General features: G+C 37.0%; 1 protein-coding gene across 5 annotated transcripts in view; it reads right to left on the reverse strand.

Annotated features, from left to right (window-relative positions):
* Positions 1-856: 856 nt before the first annotated feature.
* Positions 857-12789, reverse strand: part of KHDRBS2 (KH RNA binding domain containing, signal transduction associated 2) — a 393310-nt gene continuing 381377 nt past the window's right edge. For 2 of the 5 annotated variants that reach the window (XR_008748216.1, XR_008748214.1), the window contains one exon: positions 857-2151. The gene's annotated coding sequence lies outside the window, so the exon portion shown is untranslated. Of the gene's footprint in view, positions 2152-12256; positions 12654-12789 lie in introns of those variants that run through there. The other 3 variants (XR_008748217.1, XR_008748218.1, XR_008748215.1) reach the window with 3 other exon arrangements.

A 12789-nucleotide genomic window follows, 5' to 3' on the forward strand; every position in this document is an offset into this window, starting at 1 on the left:
TTTGGTAATTTTTCAAAAAAAAATGACTGTGATCACCTAGTGGAAAAAATCCATTTCATGAAATAACTAAATAAGGCTACATAATGTGTTCAAGGTGTTCCCCATGTTAAATAGTGTGTGACAGAGTAACAGCATTTTGCATAATCATAAGCAAACTGAAAAGAGTGTAACAAAACTGACTGTCTTCATCTGATATATTGAACTCACTCTCTGAGAAATCCTGGAGTTGTGTGACTATACATTGAGTCTCCCCTTCAATACCCTGGCTTCTCTACTCAGTTGTTCCCTAACGATAATCTTTTAAAAAATGGATACAACAGCATATGGTGTTGGTGGTTTTTGGTTTTTTGTTGTTGCTGGTTTGTTGTTTTTTTTTTTTTTTTAGCAAAAGTATATATGGTCAGAATTCTTAGAAATTTAAATTTCAAAAAAGTCACAGGTTTCTATTGTGAATAATAATTTGGATGTGAAAAAAAAATGGTTTTATTATTTTCTGTAGGCTGCATACTTGATAGCTGATATATCTGGTTGTGAAGCAGAAAAGAGCTATTTGTAGTCATTTCAGCTTCAAGGACCATTAGCTAAATCACAAGGAACTTGATAGAAACTTCTATGTAGTAGATTTTTTCCTAGGCACATGGAAAACGCTAATTGTAGGCATTTATGAAATTAACACCCATTAGGGATTTTTGTCTGTAGTTTTCCAAAACCTTCGAAGTTTCAAAGTTGCACATTTCCAATGCATTGAAAAAGCTACCCTACTTCATAGCTGCAAAACAAAGAATGAAAAATGCATTTACAATCTCCAGTGAAAAATAAAATCACCTAAGGATAAGAAAAAACAAGTGTGTGTGTGTATATATACACGCAGAGACACACGATCACATATATATATATATTCACTCCAGACACTGAAAACATATGCTGGATATGTTCATTTTATCTCACTCAACCAAAGCAGAATGACTTTTCTCAGCAAGATGCTGCATGTAATGTACCATGGAGAATTCTTTTTTCAAATGTATTCCTTAGGTGGTGTGGAAAAAAGGGAAAAAAGGTTTGATATGATTTTTACTTGTGAGCTTGTGCAAATCCATGTAGGTCTACTTCAGCCAGCAATACTTCAAGACAGATAGCTTTTGGAACAATATGTAGTGTTTTCTTTAATAATTATGAATACCTTTAATATATAACTTGTTACTTCCTTATGTAATAGCAGACCTCATATCTCATGTGGTATGGATACAAGTAACTAATACAGGTGCATGCCAAACATTTTTTGATTTTTAAGCATAGCATTTCTTTAGTTGTCATAATAAGATTTAACATGAAGACCCTGATGGTGTATTTTAGTGTTAAATTACAACATCAAGTTCAGGAAGTTGGTTTGTTGTTTTTTTTTTCTCTCCTTAGACCTACAAAACAAAAAGGAAGGGTCTTCATGCAGATCATGATTTAAGGAAGCGAATGTGACAGTTCCTTATATTAATCAAATTTTTAACAAGCTATGGGATATGCTACAAATTCCTTTGCCTTCAAACAGTTCCATACCTTCAGGAACTCTCAAAAGCAGAACGCATGCAATACATTGTGTGTTGGGATACATTACCTCTGTTCTTAGGTCTATTCAAACAGAAGTTGAAAAAAAATCTACATTTTAAGCAGTGCTGATGCAGTGCAATTTTTGTTGCAGTTCAACATAGTATTTGCCCAAACTCATTGCACTGATTACCTTCTGCTGATATGTCTTCTCATGTTTAAGACTAGAAAATAGGAAATTGGGTCCTATAGGCAGGAAAATGTCTTGTAAAGGACCTGAAAAAAATAGCATGTGTGTTGGCTCTTTGGTTAGCTTAGATTTTTGAAATCTAGGCAGGATCCCCAGCCTGAACATTAAAGCAGAAAGAGATTTATTCTGTATAGTTCCATCATCTTGTTACAATCTTTGTCATAAGAAAGGAAGAGCAAACCTTGTGCCATTTTCAGTTCTTGTTTAATATCTTCTTCACAGGAAAATGCTGCCAGGATATTAAACTCATCTGTTCTTTTGGATAATAAGGATGTAATGTACCATTTTGACCTTTCCAAATGCTGTGTTTCAAATTGCTGTTCATTAGATATTTTTTTTTTCTTGATTAAAGTCTCACTAACCTGTGGAAACAGAATGGAATAGGACCTAGTCAAGACATAACATATTAAGCATGATCAAAACAGAACCACACATTCGTATAGCTCTAGGTCTATAACAGACATTAACAACATGTAACAGGCATTAACCAACAGTGTTAATGCTGTGTTCACTCATAAAAAAGAAGCTAAAATTATGTTTATTTAAATTTTTCTCATGACATTCAGAGTCTCAAGCTTCTATTTGGTTCAAAGTTTAATTATTAAAATAAGAAAGACTATTTCTGAGGTCTGTAGAAAAGTTTCAGGGATGAAGTCATAAGAGAACTGAATTATAATCCTCAAATGGAAATGTAATTATATGATAAAATATATATGACTGAGGTCCAGATTCTGTTAACCTTATTAATCCTTGTTGATTTACAGATTCTTAAATTCAGAAATAGATATTAAGGGCAGAAGAAATTGTATCTTAGCCTATCATTCTGTGTGGTCCCAAAATTTTCTGTCAGCTTCTGTAGCTTCCTTATGACATGTAGCATATCTTTCAGAAGGACACAGATTGCTTCAGTGGTTAAAAGCTCCTATTGTTAACTCGGTGGAGGGAGGACAGAAGGGAATTTTTGGCTCCAGCTAATTATACATTCCTTCCTTCTAAATTAGAGAGCTCTTAATTGTCAGAAATCCTTTTTGCCTGTAGATACCTGAGGGCTGTAGTAAAGCTGCTCTCAGTCTTCTCTTGACTGAATTAATAACAGTTTCTTTTGTTTCACTATTGGTACATTTTTCCCTAAATTTTGTTCTTTTAGAACTCTTTTCTGTACATCTTTTTAATTTTTAACATCCTTTTCAACAAACCATAGTGGCACATGGCTTTCCAGTAAAAGTTTCACAAATGTTGTGAATAAATAACTGCGCCAATTTCTGAATACCATTTACCTATTTACTCTTACCAGGATTATATTTGTCTTCAAATAGCATACCACTCATAGTTCATATCCAACTATAGTGACACTGTGTCCTTCTCAAAATTACTTTTCTGGCTAACTGGATTAAAACAGAGTGAAACCAGAGTAAACTATAAATCAAAACAACAAATACGACACAAGCTGCCCTTTTGCATACAATTTTAAAGAAGTCAATACACTGCTCACTTGTGTTCACAGTTTGCTTCTGTTATCTGTAAATGCCTGTATTGATGGCACTTTAAACTGGAAGTTTAACATTTTGGGCTGGTTTCCACTTTCTTTTCGGTACTGGTTTTGCCTGTAGTTAACCTGACAGGGAGAACTGCCCAGTGTTGGGACTGATGTTACAGAATTACATACACATCAGTAGTGATAAAATGACCGTTAATGGTGCTCCTGAGAGAATAACTCAATGTTGGTGTTGATGTCATGAATGCCTCCTAATGGACTGCACTATCTGTCAGAGCAGTTTGTTAACTGTTGTTCACATTTTCTGTCTCTGCAGATCAGCAAGCATTTTGAAAGCACTAGTTAAGAATCTTCCTGTTAGCACTTATCAAACCAAAAGATAAAATAGGAAAAATACATTGGTGTAACAGAGGAAACCACCCAGTCTGGGCAGTGAAATTCTTTTAAGTGGTTTGTATCACACCCACAAGTACTAAGAGATGAACATGGGGATGCAATGGCAGGTAACAATTCACATGGTTCTCTGTAGGAAAACAGATTAGTATCATCAAGAAGAGCAATAGCTTAAAGTTCTGTGTTAACACACTTCCTTAGACACATTTTTTCCTGATTCTGAGCATTAGTATTAATGACAAACACATTTCCCTAGAAAAGAAGCAGAACTCCAAGAAGCAGTTTTAGCTGCAGTTTATAGCAATTGCTTTGTGCTATAGCGCTGGGTCCCAGGAGAAGGCAAGTCATCAATCAGGAAAGATTTACAATGAAACTAGATACTATATTAACTACTTTCTAACTTTCAATTCATATAGACAGCTCAGTATCAAAAGGAAGGAGCAAAGCCAAAGCAAGTCATTTAACTTTCAGAGATCTAGTATTCATACGGATGCACAGATGGGTAGCCAGGCACACGTACATACACATAGAGATCATAATGTGAACTTCAACCTCTTCTAGTGTCTACATATTTGAAACAGCAGTATGGCATATCGCCACAGACTTTCCTGGGGATGCTATGCCTTCTGCCTGGGGATGCTTTCAGAGGCACTAAAGACTACATGTATGAACTAATTACCGTACTCTGACCTCTAGTAACCACATAAATCATGAGAACCTCTTGCTGAATCTATAGACTCCTCGGAGGAAATATTTATCCTCTTTCTTGATAAACTGGATAAACTGCAATCCTTGGCATGCTTTCCTAGCAGGGCAGTATATGGAAAAGACTGGAACTCCATGGCACTATGCACAGCTACTTTGCCCATCTACATAGGTAATCTGAATCTGTTTAAGGATCATTGTTTTGTTCTGAGCTATTATAAAACCAGCTGCCCATAAAATGAAGCCATATGGCTCTTCCTCTTCTCAGAATGAGATTGCTGTCGTTTACCCTACTTTAAAGCGCTACATGGAGAACTGCACAAACACATCCTATCGACAGTGGGACTTGGCAATTTCATTTTTTGCCTAATATTAAGCCTACATAAACTTCAGCATAATTATTTATGCTTTGTTTTCAAGGGGCTTTGAAAAAAGATCCTGGAGAATAACAAATGCACAAATACAATTCAAAATGAGAGGGAAGAAAGAGTCTAATTAAACAACCATGAACAGTCGAGGTATGGTATTCTGACAGCATTAACTTTTTTTATATATATATATATCATAAAATAATAAATTACTTTTTCACGGCATTCTGGCTTCTAGTTAGAAAAGTACAATTTAGGTAGAAAACTCAGGTTTTTTACCAGGCCCTTGAAGAAAGGACAGGGATTTTACATGACAGGAGATTTCATCATACTTCTGAAACTTATTTGTGTGCTCCCAAATATTTTACTAGGAAGCCAAACCCAGTAAAACTAATTTAATTTCATCAAAGGATTGCAACAATAAGGTTTTTCTTCTTTTTCCTTTTTCCCCTTTCTCCTTCCCTTCCCTTCCCTTCCCTTCCCTTCCCTTCCCTTCCCTTCCCTTCCCTTCCCTTCCCTTCCCTTCCCTTCCCTTCCCTTCCCTTCCCTTCCCTTCCCTTCCCTTCCCTTCCCTTTTTTATGATGTCATACAATTTTGACATCAGCTATACATATATATCTTATATTAATCCACTTCCCCGGTAGCTGGATAGGTTTCCTGGTAGCAGGAAGACTTTTCCATAATAAATTTTTGTTTGAAGTTAGCTGTCAAGCAAGTTTCTTCAGAATCAGTTCTTGAAATACCACTTTATGCTTGCTTGTCATCATTGTATTTACTTTTATTTCATGCAAATTTTTACTTTTCTGCCATGCAAATTTCCTTTATTTTTGGTAGGCAATGAAGCAGTCCATAATCACTGAACCATTTTGAAAACAGACAAAGGTTTTAAGTCCTGCAGGGTATTTCTTAACCTTGCAGAACTCATCAAAGTGGCATGCAGGTATACCTGATCAATACAGGTAGTCAAACTGCACAAGAATGAAGTAAACTTTTCTATTTAAAATACAAATGATTAATAATTCTCAGGTACAGTTGTGATTCTAATATTCTTCATAGGTTTTTCACCAACAAATGTGGCTTTAATATTCACAAGCGAAAATACAAACTAGAAAAAAACCAAAAACAAATGGTGAAAAACGCTGAACAGATCCTGCTAACGGTGGCTGTGATAGTCTATATTTTGCATTTTGAGAAATGAGGAAGAAGAATTATCTTTTCTGTGCAAGAAGTACAAATATGATTCCACAACAAACTAACCCAAGGTTTGGGATGCTCTTTGCCGATAGTTTTGCTGGCGCAGAGAACCTCTCAGTTCAGAAATCAAAGGTATTTTTTTCTTCAACCATGTTTTTGTGTCCTGCTTGCCTGTCACAGCCCAGTGGTTGGCATGTGGGTATGTACATACACAGGCACCCACTGCTGGAGCAGCGTTCCCAACTCTTACATTCATTTAATGGGTAGTACGATTATGCAGGTTCAGATCTTATTTTTTGGGCCTTGCTCCAGGTGACAAAATCTGGAAAGACATTACTTATATGACAGTAGAATAATAAAATCAAAGATCAAATGTACCGCTGCACAAACAATAACTACAAATGCACTGTACTGTGTCAATTCTAGTGTCAAGGCAGCAGCCATAATATAATATAATTTTATATTGTTTTCTAAGTCCTTTTTGGTAAGAGGAAGGGTGCAGAACAACTAGATTTCCCCTGGAAGCTATCAGAATATGGGTAATTTCAAATTATGAATGCTAAAAGTCACAGCCACTGGAAAGAGCTTTTTGTCATGTTGGAGGCACAGGATAGATCCCCAGCAGATGAAATTTACACAGCTTACTCTTTAACATGGCAAGAGCTACTTCCCTTTACCCTGGGGTTAAAGTGATGTCTTGTAAAATTACACTCTATTTTGAAAAGGGAAATAGGTGAATATTGACACTAGGATTCAGGGCATGTTTTTTATACTGTCTAGAACTTTGGATTTCTTATGACAGGGTACGAATGAAAGCAAAACCTGCATATTTGCATAGACAAAAAGTAATTATTTTGATAATTTTTAAGTCATATGGAAATTCTACTGCAGTGATATGTAACCTAATGTAATATGTAACCTAACAACAAATTTGTTAAACTTCCTTTCTTCTTGCAGAGTATAATAAAATCTAATGTGTCCAGAAATAATTAGAACATGAAAATAGACCATGAAAACTACTTATTAAAACAATTAAAACTGCACTTAGGGGTATTTTACCGATTTAAATTTTTCTTGTTTTGTAGCATTTTCAAAGCATCAGTTTTTTGTGTGTGGACAGTCCCAATCTTCTCTAAAACTTACGAAGCATTACTTCCCAGCCAAACAGATTTGTGGAATCAAAAAAAACCCGAGTGGACATTGAGTATCTGTGATGAATGTGTGTAAAGCTAAGCAGACTCAGGTGGAAATGTGACTGTTTCCCTGTCATCTTGTCAAAGGCAACACCTGGTGACCACCTCAGGCTCCCAAGAGTGGCTGGTTCAGAGAGGTCACTCCTGGCTCCAATTTGCCATTACCAATCCATTACTTTTAAGAGCAGGGTCTTCAGGAAACCTCCTCACCAGGCAGCTTGAGCTGGAACACTTGGTTCTTTGTCCTCCTGCTGTGGAGCTGGAGGAACTCCAACTTTTAGAGCCTGTGGCATGAGGCTGGGAGCAGTGGCTGGAGTATGGCTTGGGAAGAAGAAGGCTGGAACCCCCGAAACCACAGCAAATCCTTAATTATGGATTGTCCTACTGGGTTCCATGTGGCCTGAAAACCACAGCACAAACCAGAATGAGCAGGACTTCCAAGATCGCTGCTTGTGCCCCAACACCTGCAACCCAGATGGTATGTTCCTCCTCCTTCCACAACTTACTGCTCTCCACTAGCTCTGTATTTAATCTCTTCAAGAAAAAACATTGTCAAGAAATAAACCATCTCATTCCTTCAGCGTTAGAGTTTAAGCGGTTTGCTCACTGCTATAGCTTTATTCTGTACAATGGATTGTTTTGTATATCTGCATTCTGTATTCCATATATATGTACTGCAAATATGACAGCAGTTCCAGGTCTGTGCTAAAACACTTAACAGTTATTAAACACTTTGCCTCTGCTGTAGTGGAATGCTAAAACTTTGTATTTAAAAATCAAATAGATTGCAATGACAGTACACATAAGCTTTTGCTTTATATTTCCTCAACTTTTTCCTGTATCAAATCCATCTGACCTTTTAAAGGGGTAAAATGAATATCCTTTTAATTCTCTGATCCTTAAGAATATCAAATCTCAGTTGCTTCACACTGTATCATATATGTAGAACTGCACTGAAGGCTTGATTTCGAATCTCCTGAAGTCAGTGAGCTTCAGTGAGGGTTTGGATTGGCTTGAATTTGGTCACCATTGTCCTTTGTTGTTACTATGGCAAAAAGCCACTGCATTTCCAGTCCTGGATGAAGAATGCTAGTCATGCACATAACACTGAAAGTGAAAAAATATGTATTGGGAGGTCAACAACAAAGAATGAGGCTTTCCATTTTTTGTTAATCCAAACATTTGTGTTTCTGATTTAGGGATTATGGCTCAACAGATATGAATTGTTTACATTTCAGGACATGGTACACCTGGTATGTATGAAGGGCTCACCCTGAAGTGAGTCTCCTTGATCTCTATAAATATTTGGAGGTGGTGTGCTACGTTAATGGAATTAATAAAAATCATGGAAATTTTTATTAGTACACAGACTACACTCCACAGAACACCACTGAAATTACTTGACTAGCCCATTCATTAAACTGGCTTCTGTACTCTTATATTTAGCACAGTATAATTTTAGAGACTGATCTTACAACCTATACACCTATGACTAGATCCACTGAGATGAAAAAGATTTCTCATTACTGTAGTAAGATATGACTTTTTTTTTTCATTTCTTTGCCAGTATGATACTGGAACTTTGTCACAGGTGTCAATTTGTGGAGAACCACAGTTACTCAGAGTACAGGCAGAGAAAGGTGCATCTTGGCAATCACAACAGGCAATTAATCATAAAGGTTGATGATTTAATGACATCTTTTATAGCTTATGGTAAGTCAATCCTTTGCAGTTCTAGTAAAAAGCTTAAATGAGTTCTCTTATTTTTCAGGGTTATTACATTTATTACTCTTAACAGTCCTTTGTTTGGATCAGGATCATTCAAATATTTTTAAGTATATGGCTAAATATACTGTTTACTCTTGTGTTGCCCTTTCTTTTGTCCTTGACAAAATCAGTTTTGTTGTCCCTCTTCCAGATTCTCACAGAGAACTAGTTGTGCCAAACAATTTTCATGTGATGGAAATACTTGCCCCTTTGTTGACAGGACAGTCATATGCTGTATTCTGCTAATGTATGTGTACCTCTGAAGCATATATGTTACATTCTTTAAGTGAAACATTTGTCACAGTATTGTTACACTTAGCTCATTCTGCCAGCTGAATCCACAGATAACAGGATGAGCTGAATGCTTGTCTACACTTCACAAATATTTACAGAGTAAGGGGTTTTTACTCAAATATATTTATGAGAATGCTAAAAATATTGCAATATTACAGAAAATATTTCTGGGCTACACAGAGATTAGAAATGCTGAGAAAGACACCTGGAGCATGAGAACAGTAGACATAGATAATAATTTTCTATGTGATTCGGGATGCTTTTCCTAGTGTTGTCATTATACGATGCAATACAAGAGGCTGCAAAAGACTCCCAGTACTTGTATCCTGTTGTGTGTACTGCTGTGCAGAGATAGAATTCTTTCTGATTTCATAGAGCAAGCTTACAGGACTGTCATGGTTTAACCCTGGCCAGCAATGAAGCCCCACACAGCTGCTCGCTCACTCGCCCCACAGTGGGATGCAGGGGAGAATCGGAAGAGTAAAAGTGAGAAAACTCATGGGCTGAGGTAAAGACAGTTTAATAGGGAAAGCAAAAGCCACACATGCAAGCAAAGCAAAACAAGGAATTCATTCGCTAATTCCCATGGGCAGGCAGGTGCTCAGCCAGCCCCAGGAAAGCAGGGCTCTGTCACACATAGCGGTTACTCAGGAAGACAAGTGCCGTAATGCTGAATGTCCTCCCCCTTCCTTCTTATTCCCCCAGCTTATATACTCAGCATGATATCATGTGGTATGGATATCCCTTTGGCTCGTTTGGATCAGCTGTCCTGGCTGTGTCCCCTCCCCATTCCCGTGCCCCTCCAGCCCTCTCGCTGGCAGGGCCTGAGAAACTGGAAAGCCCTTGACTTAGTATAAATGTCACCCAGCAACAACCAAAACCATCAGTGTGCTGTCAGCATTGCTCTCTCACCAAATCCAAAACACAGCACTGCACCAGCTACTAAGAAGAAAATTAACTCTGTCCCAGCTGAAACCAGGACAAGTACTTCAGTGAAAATACTTTCTGCTCAGGTACCAATTAAACAACCAGTCATTACAAAAAAATCTTGCTCTCTGTACTATGTTCTAATTGTCACACCTTAAATATCTCTCAGGACAAAGATCAGTTGTGGTAGGATAAGAAGCTGGATGAGATTTTGATAAGAAGCAATAGGAGTGAACCGAAAGCCATGTTTAGAAGACTAATACTGTGCCACGTTGGTATTCATATAAAGATTGATGCTGAATCTAGTTTAATTAAAATATAAAAATGCTGAAAGTGAAATGTCAAAATAGGAAGTACATAAAAATATAAGTGGGATAGATCTGAAAAGACAGTTAAGAAATTTCAGAGATAACAAAGTAGGCAACTGAGAAATATGCTGGCATGCCATCGCGCATTTTGACAATATGCAGAATGATGTACTTCAGAAATCTGGATACTAATATATATGCCTCTATCTTAAATTCATTGGATTCATGGAAAATATATAGAAGTCATTGTATCCATCTGAATAGAAACAGCTGGTCAATGCACAACAGATGTCCAAGAAACAGCAAATAGTTGAATGTCAAATGCAACTAGAATGAGATTATTTTATAGCCAAAAAATGTGCTTCAATCTGCATCTAAAATACTTGAAAAAAACCTAGTGGCTAAAATGACAGTGCTCCCTATTGATGAACATCTTACTATTCATTTAATTTAGAAACAAGCTAAACCAGAAGAGTTCAGAGAAAAAGCAATTTTTAAAAAAATGTAAAATGAACTTGAAGAAGTCACTATGCAAAATTATTAGTAAGCACTGAACTGAAACTTTTCTAATAGAAGTCATAAATATGTGTTTATGGGTGATGGGAACAGCCATAATTCTGGTGAAAGCACATCTCCCTACTGCCCAAAAAAGAATGAACACACCAAACCCCACTTTAAACTCTCAGAGGAACCCTCAGAGGTTGAACTCTCCTCTGTATGTTTAATATTGAGAAAAACTCTAAATTGTTGTGGATTTTATTTTTAAAAAATATGGACTGTAAATCCTTATCATTTAAATCAAAAATGACCTATTAAATTCATGAGACTGGGGAGGAACTTCCTCTGTTGGCCCAGTTATTCCTCCAGGGGAACCCATCGCTATTGGGCCACTGTTACAAATGTCTGATATCCCTAAGTTTTCACTTAGCTCAGGTTTGGCCACTGGTTATCCAACAGATCATCTCTTTCTGGGTACATCCCTACATCTGGAAGAGGTCCTCTGCTGATCAGTGTAATTGCTCATTTTGCTAAATCCACTACGCTGAAGTGGAACACGAAACTATAGCACACTCGCCACATACACGGCATTTAACCTATGCCCCGTTTCTTGAAACATAAGGGTGGTTCATGCTGATGGTTTTAGTCTTTAACCCTTGTAAGAGTACAATTATAATGATTTATTGTTTGCATAAACATTAATAATATGTTGCCTGTTTTAATATTCTGAAAAATTATGCATTTTTACCAGCCCTTACTTGACCATTGTTTAAGAAGCAACAAACAAGCAGAAAGCTAGGTTCAGTTTAGAAGGCTGTAATTTCATGTAGGCATGATGTTAAAGCTACAGAGAGTGCAAAATGTGTCACACTGTGTTAACATCTGCGTTTCTGCTCAGATCTGAGCATAGGAGTTTTCAGGAGTTGTTTCATTCTTCTAAGTCTGCATTGTCACCTGATTTTGCAACAACTGATACTTCCAGAGCCTTTGCTGTTCATTTCTCTCCAAGCATTGTTAGGATCCACACGATATCCTTTGTCCCTTGCCCAAGTTTCTGTTGGCTGTGCTAGGCAACATCTGAGATTCGCAGCTTTTTTTTGAGAAAAGAGAGAAGGGGAAAAGAGAGAGAAAAAAGTCTTCCATCTTCGTTCACTTTGTGTTTCCACCTTCCGCTTCCATCTTGACATTCCTGCCCTTTGAATAGTTCACTTTCTTACTGCATTTATCTAGGGAATGACTTAAGAGAATTCAGTTGTTTGTATGCAGGAATTGCTGTCCTAACTGAAGTCTTTGAACCTGTAATTATATTTTGAAAGTCCTTTATTGCACCATCTATGTTAAAAAAAAAATTATTTCTTAAGATGACAAATGTAGAAGTATGTTAGGGGAGACACTCAGAGCACACCGATTCACATCTGTGGAGATGTGTATTGAATATTACTTTACAAGAGGACAAAAATACATGGAACGGACCTCCAGCTTGGATTAGACTTGTAACCACTATTTATTAATATAATAATATTCATCCTATTCCACAGAAAGACTGCCATTTTTAAGTTGCAAAAGCCTACCTTCACCAAAACTGCTTTAATATATCTATATGCAAATCTCACATCAACTCCAGAGGAGCAGTGATTGGCGAAGGTAGGGTAACAGAGAAGAAAGGATGCCACAGAGGAAGAACTCGTACTGTGTGGGAGACAGGCTTTTCACAAGAGTACCTGAAAGACAAGATAGGGTTTACTGTTCCAGCAGTGGGAAAGTCAGCTTCTAAATGAGACCTTTAAAGAAAACGTCTGCTTCTTTAATGGGTGGTCCACTGTGCGATACTGAAGACTTCAGAACTTCATGTGTTAA

This window comes from Falco peregrinus, chromosome 7 (genome assembly GCF_023634155.1).
Source record: "Falco peregrinus isolate bFalPer1 chromosome 7, bFalPer1.pri, whole genome shotgun sequence".
Classification (NCBI taxonomy): domain Eukaryota; kingdom Metazoa; phylum Chordata; class Aves; order Falconiformes; family Falconidae; genus Falco; species Falco peregrinus.